The sequence below is a fragment of the Tenrec ecaudatus genome, chromosome 10, assembly GCF_050624435.1.
Source record: "Tenrec ecaudatus isolate mTenEca1 chromosome 10, mTenEca1.hap1, whole genome shotgun sequence".
Lineage (NCBI taxonomy): Eukaryota > Metazoa > Chordata > Mammalia > Afrosoricida > Tenrecidae > Tenrec > Tenrec ecaudatus.
This window is the reverse complement of record NC_134539.1, coordinates 13,369,826-13,383,314: the sequence shown is the minus strand read 5'-3', so window position 1 is coordinate 13,383,314 and position 13,489 is coordinate 13,369,826.

Here is a 13,489-nt window from a genome sequence, read left to right as displayed (position 1 = left end):
ATTCAAAATGCACTGGGTCCTTCTTTGGTCTTCCTTAGTCAATGTCCAACGTTCACATTCATATGAAGGGATTTCAAATGCCATGGCTTGTGTCAGGTGCACTTTAGTTCTCTAAATAACTCCCTTACTTTTCAATCATCTAAAGAGGTCTTGTATGACAGATTGACCCAATGCAATGTGTCATTTGATTTCTTCACTGCTGCTTCCATGAGTAGAAACCTAGGTAAGCAGGTAAGGGAGGTTATATGGGGACACACACACACACACACACACACAGATATATATGGTTGTTACTATTTCAGCTTACAAATTCATTCTTCCATGAGTAGAAACCTAGGTAAACAGGTAAGGGAGGTTATATGGGGTTGTGACTATTTCAGCTTATAAATTCATTAATGCTCCATGTAGTGATATACGTATATATATGGAGGGAGAGAGACAGAGACAGAGACAGAGAAAGGAGCGTCTTAAAATTTTTGAGGTGACCTTCTAAAAAGCAACTGTTACCTCTTCCTCCCGGGAGCAAAGGAAAATGAAGGAAACTGAAGACTCCAGGAAGTATTAGAGCAAAGGACGACTGGACACCTGCCCCACAGCTTTCGCTGACCCGAGACCAGATCTGGATGATGTCTGACTGCCACTACCAATCACTCTGACCAGGGCCACAATAGAAGTTCCTGGATAGAATGAGTTAAAAAAAAAGTCTACACATTCTTTTACAAGAAAAAGACCACAGTTATTGGAAGAATCTTTGAGCCTATGTTCCTGTGACAGCCTTCTAACTTAACCTGGAGACACTTCCAGAAATTACCTTTCAGCCAATGAATGGTTGGGCCTCTAAAATAGAAATAAGCAATTCTTTAAACAATCGCCAATAAGAGACCAAAAGGACACCATTTTCCCCAAACCAAAGAAGAGAAGGAAGAAGGTGGATGGAAACAAGGAAGCCAGGGAGGAAAGCAGGACTAGTGGGTACTGCTGTATTGCATGGATAGCTACCCAAATTCAGAACAACTTGCATATGAATTATTGCACCATGAGCTAAAGCACAATCCAGAGTTATAAAAGCAAAGATTGGGTGTTGGACAATGAAGAACTTTCAGAGACCGTAGTTTCTACTCCAGGTGAATTTTGTTCCCACAGAGAAAGAACATGGACCTCTTAATTATCCTTAAAAAGAATAAAAATGAGTGCCTAATTAAATAGGAGCATGTTTGGACCCAGATGACAGGCTTTGAAAGAATGCCCCTGCCACATCAACAGTACCATGGGGTGCACGCTTGCTTCACACGCTCCTCCCTGGGAACACTTCCTGGTATGAGACACGGCACTTACAGGAAAAGCAGTCTCAGCAAAGCTTCATGTAGAGTGGGCAGTGCCACTCCTTAGTCTGCTGCTGGGATTGTGGTTACAAGGAGAAGGGCCTTCCACCTTCTCTCTGGCACTGGTTGAAGATTGGCAGCATTTCCAACTCCTGCTGGCACAGAGTTCAAGGACTGGAGGAGTGAGAGTCTCTAACCTGAGACTACTCCCCCACAGCGCAAAAAAATACTGAGCCTCACATTACCCTGAAGCATTTTAGAAAGGAACCACACAATGGTTATCGAGTTGTTTTGGGGTTTTTTTGACAAGTTTTCCATAAAGTCTTGTAGCACTGCTGTTTCTCTAAATGCATAGCTGGTGATCTGCTCCACAAGGAAGATGCTCTAGCCATGCCGAAGAATGCTGAGCCTGTGTATAATATGCCCACCAGGGATTTAAGTAACCATGGTTTCACTTTTCTTGGTTGTAGTCAGTGACCTACAACACAACAAAAACCCAAACCCCTGCCCTTGAGTCCGTTCCAACTCCCAGCCATCCTACACGGCCTTTCCAGGCCCAGGTACAACAGCTACAGGCATGCCGTCACATGCATGTGTAAGTGTTGACTGGAGCTGGTAGTCTCTGCTTTCTCCCATAGGAAGCAGCTGGTGGGTTCGAACCACTGACCTTGCAGTGACCAGCCCAGCACTGACCCAACAGTGTCACCAGGGCTCCTATTGAATCAGTTAACTCATCTATAAATTTGCAATTCGGTTGTGTCTAACATCGACTGTCTTAGCAACTTGAGCAGTCTGTCATGTGTATGTGCAATCTACATCTATCTGTATATCGACCTGTCCAAAACAGAGGCGTGCCCCAAGGAACACAGACCCTTTAAATATGACTCCGACTGCAATCGCATTAATATTCATGATCGCAGCTACACACTGCCTGGTAGCCATGACTAAAAGTAGGTCATCACCAGCTAAGTCTCCCTAATCCGCTCTTCACAAAGCCTGTCAAATCCTTCTACCTTGATTACTGCATTGGAACCAGAGCTCTTTATTAGCTCATTCCTGCTTTCCTGGGCTCTGAATCCCACTGAAAGGTGTAGTAAAGGGCTCGGAAAAGAGATTTCTTCAGTGGCAGTGTCAACCTTGCTCTGCTTCTCTGGATCCCAAACCAGCGTATCTTCTAGAACGGATCTGTAATTGCTGTTGATCGTGTGCTGATCAATGTTTAACACTAGCTCTCGGAAGATGGAAACCCTGGTGTTGTAGAGGTTATAGGTTGGGCTGCTGGCTGCAAGGAGAGCAGTTTGAAACCAGCAGCCACTCAGAGGAAGAACAACTGGACTTTCTACTCCTGGGAAGCATTCAGTCTTGGGAACTCACACAGGCAGTTCTACCCTCTTCTATGGGGTTACTAAGAGAGGGCATGGACTCGATGGCACTGAGTGTGTTTTAAGTACTCCCACCATGATTTCAAGCTTACCAAGGGAGTGAGGAAGAGACACACAGGGTAACATATGCAAACACCCCTGTGGTAGTTACATAATCTGGTGTCAGTTTGAGAGGATTCCAAATGAAGGGGTGGAGTCTGGCCTGTAAATCAGGATATAGCCAATGAGACCTCTGTGTGGGCAGGCTTTCTCCTGAGAATTCTGGGCACGTTGGTATTTCCTCCGTGGAGGTGGAAGACTCATTCTCTCTCTGCTCACTCCCTTGGAGACTACTGACAAGGCTGACTTCCTGCGAGACATCTCTGAGGAGAGGTCACATGGACCTACCCTGATGCAACCAGACCTCTGGAACCACAGAAGCCACACAGAGTCCCCTACCAGCACTGAGATGCTTACAATACCACTGGATCCAGATTTCCAACCCACTGGCCTGTGATCTTCCAGCATTCGGCATCATTGCATGTGTTTTGTGAGTCTGAAGGTGACTTTATAGATTGGTTGGAGACATATAGACTAATATTGGATTTATGGGCTTGGACTGGACTAGGTTGGGATTATTTTTTTTAATATACAATTGCCCTTTATATAAAACTCTCTCTTATGCACATATGAGTTTCTATGGATTTGTTTCGCTAGTCTACCCGGACTCACACAACTGTATTTACTAGACAAACCCAAAAGGCAAAATAACCACAGGAACACAGACAATAACAAAATGTCGTCCAATAGTTTGGAAGTGGTGAGTGTCAATTAATCACTACCTTTGTATTATATTACAGAGTATTAATGTAACCACTTTAAAATTTATTGATGTATGTATTTTATTAATATATTTTACCTAAAGTAAAATTTCTACAATGTAATTCTTAATAATGTCTGTGTTTAACAACCAGATTACAAAAGTCCTGAATATTAAGACATAGACCTGGCCAACTCATAGAACTGACTGATTCGCAGAATCATTCATAGATCTCAGGGTGTTAATTCCTGGTAAGAAGGAAAAAAAACACCCCAAACAGGTAAGACAGTGTTGCTTCAGGCCTGAGCATTGAACAGAGCCACAATTGGGAAAACGAGTCCCAGAGGCAGAGGCCAGGAAGACTGGGAATCTGAGAGTACTGCGGAATAATATTTGTTCCTGGTATGTGTTCTTTGGACATGAAGTTGTAAGTAAAATGAGAAAACTTGAATCTTCATTTGTGCTATTTTATTTTCATGCAGCATTGAAAGTGTGGTAGTTACATAATCTGTTGTCAATTTGAGTATTAAGAGTGAAAGGGCAGAGTGTAGCCTGTCAATCAGGTCACAGCTTGATAACCTCATTTGCAGCTACTAAGGAGATAAATAGTTCTCTGGAGGCAGGAGACAGGCTCACTCTTGGGCAGCTATGGAGCTATGCTAGAGCCCTGAGCTGGAGGAGCCACATGGAGTCCCCTGCCAGCGCTGAGATGCTTCCACTGTCACTGGATCCACAAGACCTCCCACCTACAGGTCTGTGACCTTCCTGCATTCCGGCACCATTGCATGAGTTTCATGATATATATATATATATATATATATGCATGCCAGGCTTTTAGAATTCCCTAATGGGTTAGTTAATAAGTTGTGTTTTTATAGGTTAGTGCACTGAAGTAAAATCCTTGCTATGGCTCTTGTATCTGTAGTCTTTGTAATTCAAACCAAATTACAGAGTGGGAACATGCAAATAAGGTAGAAGAGACTCTAACTCAAGATTTGGTCAGTTTTGCCACCCCATTGGGTATAAAAGTAAGCCAACTCACAAGCAGAGACAGAGAATCCCAGGACCATTAAGAAAGAAGAACAAACGGCCCAGATTTTTGAGAGTCCTGCCTGTAGTGGTCCGGGAAGCACATTCAGACCGTGACGCAGAGAAAGATCTGCTCCAAGAGCATGAGATGAAGTAGAACAAGTAGAGCTGAGGACCTCCAGTCAGGCGCCTGACTTGCAGAGTGAAGTGCCCTGGGTTTTTACCAGAGCTGAAGGACCTTTTGGGGTAACACTTGCCAGAGCAGGGCAGGGGATAAGGGCCTGCATGGCTGAGAGGCCAAGAGTCAGAGAAACACACCTGAAAAGAGGAACTGTGAATGAAAGGACTGTATCCTTAATGTTTTCTGATCCTAACTTGGTGTAACCTGTTGTCTGTGAGCACTGTGTGGCTACTGCAATGGGTTGTTGCACACAGCAGAGATGTGGAATGACATGGGAGGGATGGTTGGTTTCCGAATAGGATAAAAGAAGTTGGAAGGTAGAGAGGCATGTGTGACCTCTGCCTTACAGGAATCAACCTTAAGCAGAACTGAATTTGGATTCTCCTCTCCTCCTTGTATAGCCAGAAGAGGCCAGGCATGGTTTTAGAAATTTATTCACAGAGCCATTCTTATTCTGCAATCCAGTGGCATGGTCATAGATATAATTCATATAATCCAACTTTGATATTTTCCACCACATTTCTTTTTTTTAAAATCATTTTCTTTTTTTTTTTTTACATTTTATTAGGGGCTCATATAATTCTTATCTCAATCCATACATATACATACATCAATTGTATAAAGCACATCCGTACATTCTTTGCCCTAATCATTCTTTTTATTTTCTTTTTTTCCCTCTTTTTTAAAAAACAATTTATTAGGGGCTCATACAACGCTTATCACAATCCATACATATACATACATCAATTGTATAAAGCACATCCATACATTCCCTGCCCCAATCATTCTCAAAGCATTTGCTCTCCACTTAAGCCCTTTGCATCAGGTCCTCTTTGTTTTTTCCCCTCCCTCCCCGCTCCCCCCTTCCAATGTGCCCTTGGTAATTTATACATCGTTATTTTGTCATATCTTGCCCTATCCGGAGTCTCCCTTCCCCCCCTCCTCTGCTGTCCCTCTCCCAGGGAAGAGGTCACATGTGGATCCTTGTAATCAGTTCCCCCTTTCCAACCCATTCACCCTCCACTCTCCCAGCATCGCCCCTCACACCCTTGGTCCTGAAGGTATCATCCACCCTGGATTCCCTGTGCCTTCAGCCCTCATATGTACCAGTGTACAGCCTCTGCCCTATCCAGCCCTGCAAACTAGAATTCGGATCATGGTAGTTGGGGGGAGGAAGCATCCAGGATCTGGGGGAAAGCTGTGTTCTTCATCGGTACTACCTTGCACCCTAATTAACCCATCTCTCCTAAACCCCTCTATGAGGGGATCTCCATTGGCCGACACTTGGGCCTTGGGTCTCCACTCTGCACTTCCCCCCTCATTTAATATGGTATATATATATATATATATATATATATATATATATATATATACACACACACACATGTACACATACATACACACACATATATCTTTTTTTTGCATGATGCCTTATACCTTCCACCACATTTCTTGATGACTTCTAATATTAAATTTACCATAAGGCATAGTATAACTAATTAAATACACATCTTCCTTCTGTCAAGTTGATTCTGAATCATAGCATCCTTACAGGAAAGAGTGAAACTGCTCCTCTGGACTTTTGAGACTTTAAATTTTTACAGAAGTAGACAGCCTCATCTTCCTTCCTCAAAATAGCTGGTGAGCTTGAACCGCTGACCTCGTGTTTAGCAGTTCAGCACATAGCCGACGATGCCACCAGGGATCCCAAATGATGGTCTAAAACCATGTCTTTGAAAATTAGTGAATATCCTGATTGTATGCCTTAACCTTAAAGCAAATCTATAAGCCAGATGTGTAGAAACTTTTATTTGAAACACTGTCGTATCAATGGAAGCTAACCATTGTGGGATATGAATTCTGGTGAATATAGAGAGCAATGGTGAGCACTCGCATGGAGCATAATGACTAAGAAAATTGGAGAGAACTATGGTTCTTCACCAGAGTTTTGACAAATAGAAGTAGTACATACCATAGAATTTCTACCTATCGTTTTTCTAAGAAATGCCAGATCTTGCTGTCCATATCATGCTTTTTGCTTCGGCTTATCTTTACTGTTAAAGACGTAGACAAAGAGATAGAATTGCCTTTGAGAAGTCCTAAGAGAAAGAGAATAAGAAATATGATTCTACGCATATTTCTATTTTTAAAAGGACACAAAGATTAAAGAAAAAATTATTTGGCTGGTAGTATTTGGTAGTTTAAATTCATTTTATTTGGGGAGAGGGGTAAGACCAGTTGCTGCCATACAACATTATTGTTTGAACAAATCAAAAGACGTTCCTACAAGAATGATTATTGAAACTTCCAGGAAATTCAAGTCAAGGGCAGCAGGGCAAGGGGGGTGATCTCTCTGTCTCTGTGATGGGGATTATACTTCTGTTGGAGGGCAACCACCCCATGGGAAAACTGCTTAACAATAGTTTATGGGCCCCAGGGAAGTATCATGGACACTCCCAGTATTATGTTCCTCATTGGACACTTTGACCTAGGTTCTGTCCAGCTCTCGTGACCCATGCCACATGTTATACATACATGGAACTTCAGACTCTGACCTCCTGAGATACACAATATTCCCGAGAGACTACACCAGAAGGACTCAATGTGGAAACCCCCCTAAGTTAACTGGGCTTTACCCCAAGCTCATCTATAGCAGATTAAAGGAACTGACTTACTCCCTGAGACTTCAGGATGAAATGCCCTAGCGTGTAAAGAAGATGACCACTATCCCAAGGTAGTGGAATTGGAAGTCATGGACTTTGGCTTGGATCTCTTACTTCAAGGGTGTTCAGTGATTGGTGTCCTGAGACAACGATAGCATTACCATTTTTCTTCTTATGACCTATAATAATCTGGAAGACGTGGCCTGCCTTTGTGATGGAGTTATTGAAAATGTCGCCCTATTCCCAACACTCATTGTTTGTATTCAGTCACTTTAGTTTTTAATGTGTACAAATCAACAAGTCATGTATTTTAATCTGAAAACCCAGAACTGAAATTCTATGTATAATTTCTTTCTCTCATTGATGTTTTAAATTCTATACCAATGACTAAATTAAGGACAACATCAATAGAATTCCCTTATGCCGGATGGGGATGCCGTATGTGTTCTATTGTCACATGATAATGTCTCCAAGGTGATCCAGGGACCTATAGGAACCATAGAAATGGGAATGACTTTTGTGCTTGCAGTTAATCATAGCCCTAACCTGAGAACAATGAATTCTTATGGCGCTTCAAGATATTCACCCTCCTGAAGAGATCATTGAAGATACAGGAGCAAGAGCAAAGTGTGGTGAAGAAATCAGATGGCACCCAATTATCAGAAACAATAGTGTCTGGGGTCTAAAAGGGTTATCTTAAAGCAAGCATCCATCTAAGTGAGGCCTCAAGTAAGTCCACATGGAAGAAACACCCAAGCCTATGCCATCCAAGGACTGTAAATTATACCATCTGAATCTGAAGGCAAAAATAGTATCAGAGATGAAATTCTGAACACTCAGCTTGCAGAAGGTTACGGGGTAACTGTAGCAGCCCAAAATTCATTTGCAGGGTCCCCACAGGGATTAAGACTCCTGTGAAAACCCTCTGCGCATGGTTCAGGGATGTTGTTAGCCTTGCCGTGGGGCAGAGAGGTAGTTATGTTAACATGCTAAACCTTATCATTTGATGTCCTTTTAGACTCACTTTAAAGTTGTTTCAGTTTTTAATATTTTCTGCTTTCCTTTTGACTGAGGTTTTTCTATGCTTGCTTTGACATTGTTGTTGAATTTTTTTGGCTTGTTTTTGTTTTATGTTTTTCTGTAGATGAAATCCAGGATAGGAAAATCCAGACAGCCAGTAACTGGATTAATAGCTAGGGGCAAAGCAGGGCTGTTGGAGCAAAATGAGGGGTCACAACCATGAGTGTGCGGAAGAAGTAAGGGCTCCCAACCCCTCTGCCATACTGAGTACACAGCTCTCCGGAATGTGATTGCGAGTCAAAAGCTTTGTCTGGGAGAGATGCAGGATCTGCCGGGAGTGGTTCCACCCATCCCATCTGCTTGCTTTGAGTCAGGAACAGCTTGAGGGCAATGGGTTTGGCGTCAGGTTTGGAATTTACAGCCTAGAGTAAAACTCTTAGTTTAGCAAACAAGGACCTGTAATCCTGAGATAGAGGGTTGATGGTGGTGTTTTCGACTAAGTCTTTTGTTTTTTAAATCATTTTATTGGCATATAATTCACATATCATACAATTCAGTGTGCATTTGAACTGCCAGGCTTTCAGTTGGTAAGTGGAGTGCTTAACTGCTGCACCCATGGGGCTCCTTGTTCAGTTGTAAATTATACTTTTTATCAACTAACCTTGGTGAGTTCTGTGTGGTTATGATGAGTTTTCCATTCTGCCATGGTGTGGCTCAATGAATACTTTGGGGAATCTTAATGGTATGTATTGACTATATGTGCCTTCTATGAAAGATAGGTCTTGTAATTATATTCTCACAATATTAAGGCAGATAGTTACAAGTTATCATATCCATTTAATGAAGCAATAAGAATTCTTTTGTGGAGTTGAAAACACGTTCAAATTAGAGAAATTTATCACTGATAAAACAAAGGGGGTTTTGACTAACCAAGTGTGGGTTACTGGGGAACCAAACGTCATGGCCATCGCGTCAATGCTAACACATGGCGACCCTGTAGGACAGATTAGAACTGCCCCTGGGGGGTTCTGACACCCGCTTAGAAGAGCACAAAGCCTCGTTTTCGATTGAGGAGTGGCTGGTAGCTTCAAACTGTTGATGTGTAGCTAGCGGCCCAAGGGGTAACCTATTACATGAAATGAATTCTTCCTCACAGTGATTTTCACTTGCTTCACATGCAGTTTTTAAATCCTTGAAAGGTCTTGGAGTCTTTTCTTGCCCTAAGTATGTCTAACTAATAATAGCCTTATGAACTTGTTTCAACTCATCTACAAACTCTACTGAGAGACTCAGAGATAGAGAAGGGAAGGGGTGGGGTGGGGAATGGTGGGAGCGGAGCATTTGTGAAAAATACTATACAGATGTCTGTGCCATACTCAGGAGTAAGCAGATACATCTATAAAACTCATATCAAAGAGAGAGTTCCATTTAGTTTGATGGAACCCATGACAAGGGGAGGCCAAATTCAGAGGGAAAACAGCTCAAAACACCTTCCCCTTCCAGAAGATAAAAGGCAGTTGAAAGTACATTTATTCAACCCTTTGGGGACCTTTTATGCCCAACTCATGTGATGTAGTTGACGTGCTAGGGTTGACTCTGACCTTGATAGTGAGAACATGTCAAATGAAGAACAGCTCCATTTAAATTACATTATGCTATATACTGAATAGCATTGCCACAGGGTTATAATAATAAACAATATCATTTGGCAGTTGCACGGAATTTTGGAACAGACATCTCTTACGGTTTTGAACCCATACCTTTCCGGTTCCAACTGTTAGGTCCCAGGAGAGGGACAGGGTTGCCCCCTCTCCATGCCTGAAGGCCCCCTACGGAAGGTTGGAAGAGAATTAGTTGAGCCCTTAGCCAGCCATAAAGACTAACTGGGCATGCTCCAAATTCAAGCCCCACCCCATCCCACCCCCACCCCGGCACACCACCATCCCAACCCCCACCAGCAACATCCAGGTGGCCAATAAACCTGAGCAGCCCAAACTAGGCCCAGGTGGGCTTAATTCAGCCAATGGCCCCAATCAATACCTGCTACCACACCTTCTAGCCATAGGGCTCAAATACCTTGATGTCAAGACAACCTCCCCACCCCCACTCCCCTTCTGTCTCCTGTCTGGACCTCCCTAGCCTGTATTGTGGTCTCTCCGGCTTCAGGTGAGTGTGCAGTTCTAAGAAGTTGCCCGTGTTCAGTGGCTGTAAAACCTGAAAATGATTAGGGCAAAGAATGTACAGATGTGCTTCCTACAATTGATGTGTGTATATGTATGGACTGTGATAAGAATTGTATGAGTCCCTAATAAATTGTTTAAAAAAATAAAATAAAACCTGAAACTTCTTCCGTCCTTTATGAAAGCCCACTTGTATCACAAACCAGGCTTCAGCATGAATTCTTTCTTGTGTGAAGCCAAGAATTTGGGTAGATAGAATTAATCAGAATCTACACAGTGGGGGAAAAATGCTGATACCCAAGGGCTCAAGTAGAAAGAAAATTTTGTGAAAATGATGATGGCAACATATGTACAAATGTGCTTGACACAGTTGATGTATGGATTGTTCTAAGCTCTGTAAGAGCCACGAACCAAATGATTTATAAGCAAATAAAGAAGCTACACGGTGATCCCATGAGGATCTGTAAGGACCAGTAGAATGAATTCCCACCCTTTCAGTTTGGGTATTGTGCTAATTTAGGGAGCAAAAGGATTCAAAGAGACGAATTTTGATGAGTGGCAGGCAGGTTGAGTGTTACAATCCCTTTGCAAGGAAAAATGAAGCACAGCATTGTTTATATTCTCTTCATATTTTGTTAATTTACCTTAAAATCCCAAATGCCTGCACTGTGAATATAACTTGGGTGAAGTGAATTACAAGATGCATTTAAGTTCATCTCAGAAAACCAGTGATGAAGAGAAGCTACAGGCAACAACATTGATTAATAAATCATTGGGGGGAGAATCACCTCTAATCTCAAACATTTGCTTTTCCTCAAGCAATAATCATGCACTGTTGGTACAGATGTAAATTGGTCACCATTTTTGGAGGTCAACTTTTAAAACATCCTTGTTGAGAGTTAGGTATACCATTCTACTCAGCAATTCCTGGTTGAGATATGTATTTTTACAAGGCAATCAGCAATATGTGCAGAGATTTATTTATACATATGGTCAATACAGAATCAAGCAGAAAACAAGCAAGTAAAGCTGCTACAATAAGGAATATGTTAGATTAATTATGTATAACCATAGCCGGGACAGTTCTGCAACCATTTAGAGTGAGGTGATAGACGAATACTTAATGACCCTAGAAATATTGTTAAGATGTCTCTGTTTGAAAAGAAAAGGCTGAATAAAAAGCAGGTGTCAACAGCATGCTCATATATATATATATAATACTTACATTTACTAGCATAACAAAGAAGTTACTACTATTCAGTGAGATTACAGGTAGATAAAATTTCTTTTTTGTGTTTTCCTTATTCTTTGATCATAAAATAATTCTAAATATGACTTAAATTTCTTCCTAGTACTTCTTATTCAATATGTTTTCCTTTTGTTGTATTATTATTATTTAATCATTTTATTAGGGGCTCATACAACTCTTATCACAATCCATACATACATCAGTTGTGTAAAGCACATTTGCAGATTCATTGTCCTCATCATTCTCAAACCATTTGCTCTCCACTTAAGTCCCTGGCATCAGGTCCTCATTTTTCCTCTCCCTCCCCACTTCCCTGTCTCTCATGAAAACTTGATAATTTATAAACTATTACTTTTTCATCTTGCACTGACCGATGTCTCCCTTCATTCACTTTTCTGTTGTCCGTCCCCCGGGGAGGAGGTTATATGTAGAGCCTTGTAATCGGTTCCCCCTTTCCAACTCACCCTCTGGGTATCGCCACTCACACCACTGGTCCTGAAGGGATCATCCACCCTGGATTCCCTGTGTTTCCAGTTCCTATCTGTACCAGTATACATCTTCTGGTCTAGCCAGATTTGTAAGGTAGAATTGGGATCTTGATAGTGAGGGGTGGGGGTGGGGAGGGAAAGAAGCATTTAGGAACTAGAGGAAAGTTGTATGTTTCATCGTTGCTACACTACACCCTGACTAGCTCGTCTCCTCCCTGTGACCCTTTGGTAAGGGGATGTCCAATTGGGTTTTTGGGTCTCCGCTCCGCACTCCCACTCATTCACAACGATATGGCTTTTTGTTCAGATGATGCCCGATACCTTATCCCTTTGACACCTCACAATCACACAGGCTGGTGTGCTTCTTCCATGTGGGCTTTGTTGCTTCTGTGCTAGATGACCAATTGGTTACCTTCAAGCCTTTAAGACCCCAGACGCTATATCTTTTGATAGCCGGGCACCATCAGCTTTCTTCACCACATTAGCTTATGCATCTGATTTGTCTTCAGCGATTGTGTGTGGAAGTTGAGCCTCATGGAATGCCAGTTTAGTAGAACAAAGTATTCTTGCATTGAGGGAGTACTTGAGTGGAGGCTTATCTGTTACCTTAATACTAAACCTGTACATATACATATATGCACATAGATATATTTCTACATCCTCATATGTAACTATATTTACATATGTACATGCCCTTTTTGAGAGCTCTATAAAGGCCCTTTGCCTCCTAGCTCTTTCCTCTATTTCACTTTCCTCTATTTCACTTTTCCTCTATTTCACTTTCCTCTTGTCCCACTCTCATGTTCAGCCTTCATTTGGGTTTCAGTAATTCCTCTCAGTTACATTGCCCTTGATCATGCCCTACACCCTCCTCACCCTCCTACACCCTCCTCATCACCAATGTGGATCATTTGTTGTTCCCTTGTCCCTGGGTTTGTTACTACGACTACCTTTCCCCCAAAATTCCCCCCTCCCATGTTCCCCAGAACTGTCTGTCCCTTTGTTTTCTCCTCCAGATTGTTCATCCATCCTATCTTATTTAGACAGACCCGCAGAGATAATACCATGCACAAAAACAAGACAGAGCAAAACCAAGTAACAAAATAACAACACCAACAAGACAATGACAAAAATAAAACAACAAGAAAGAAAAGCTTGTAGTTAGTTCAAGGACTG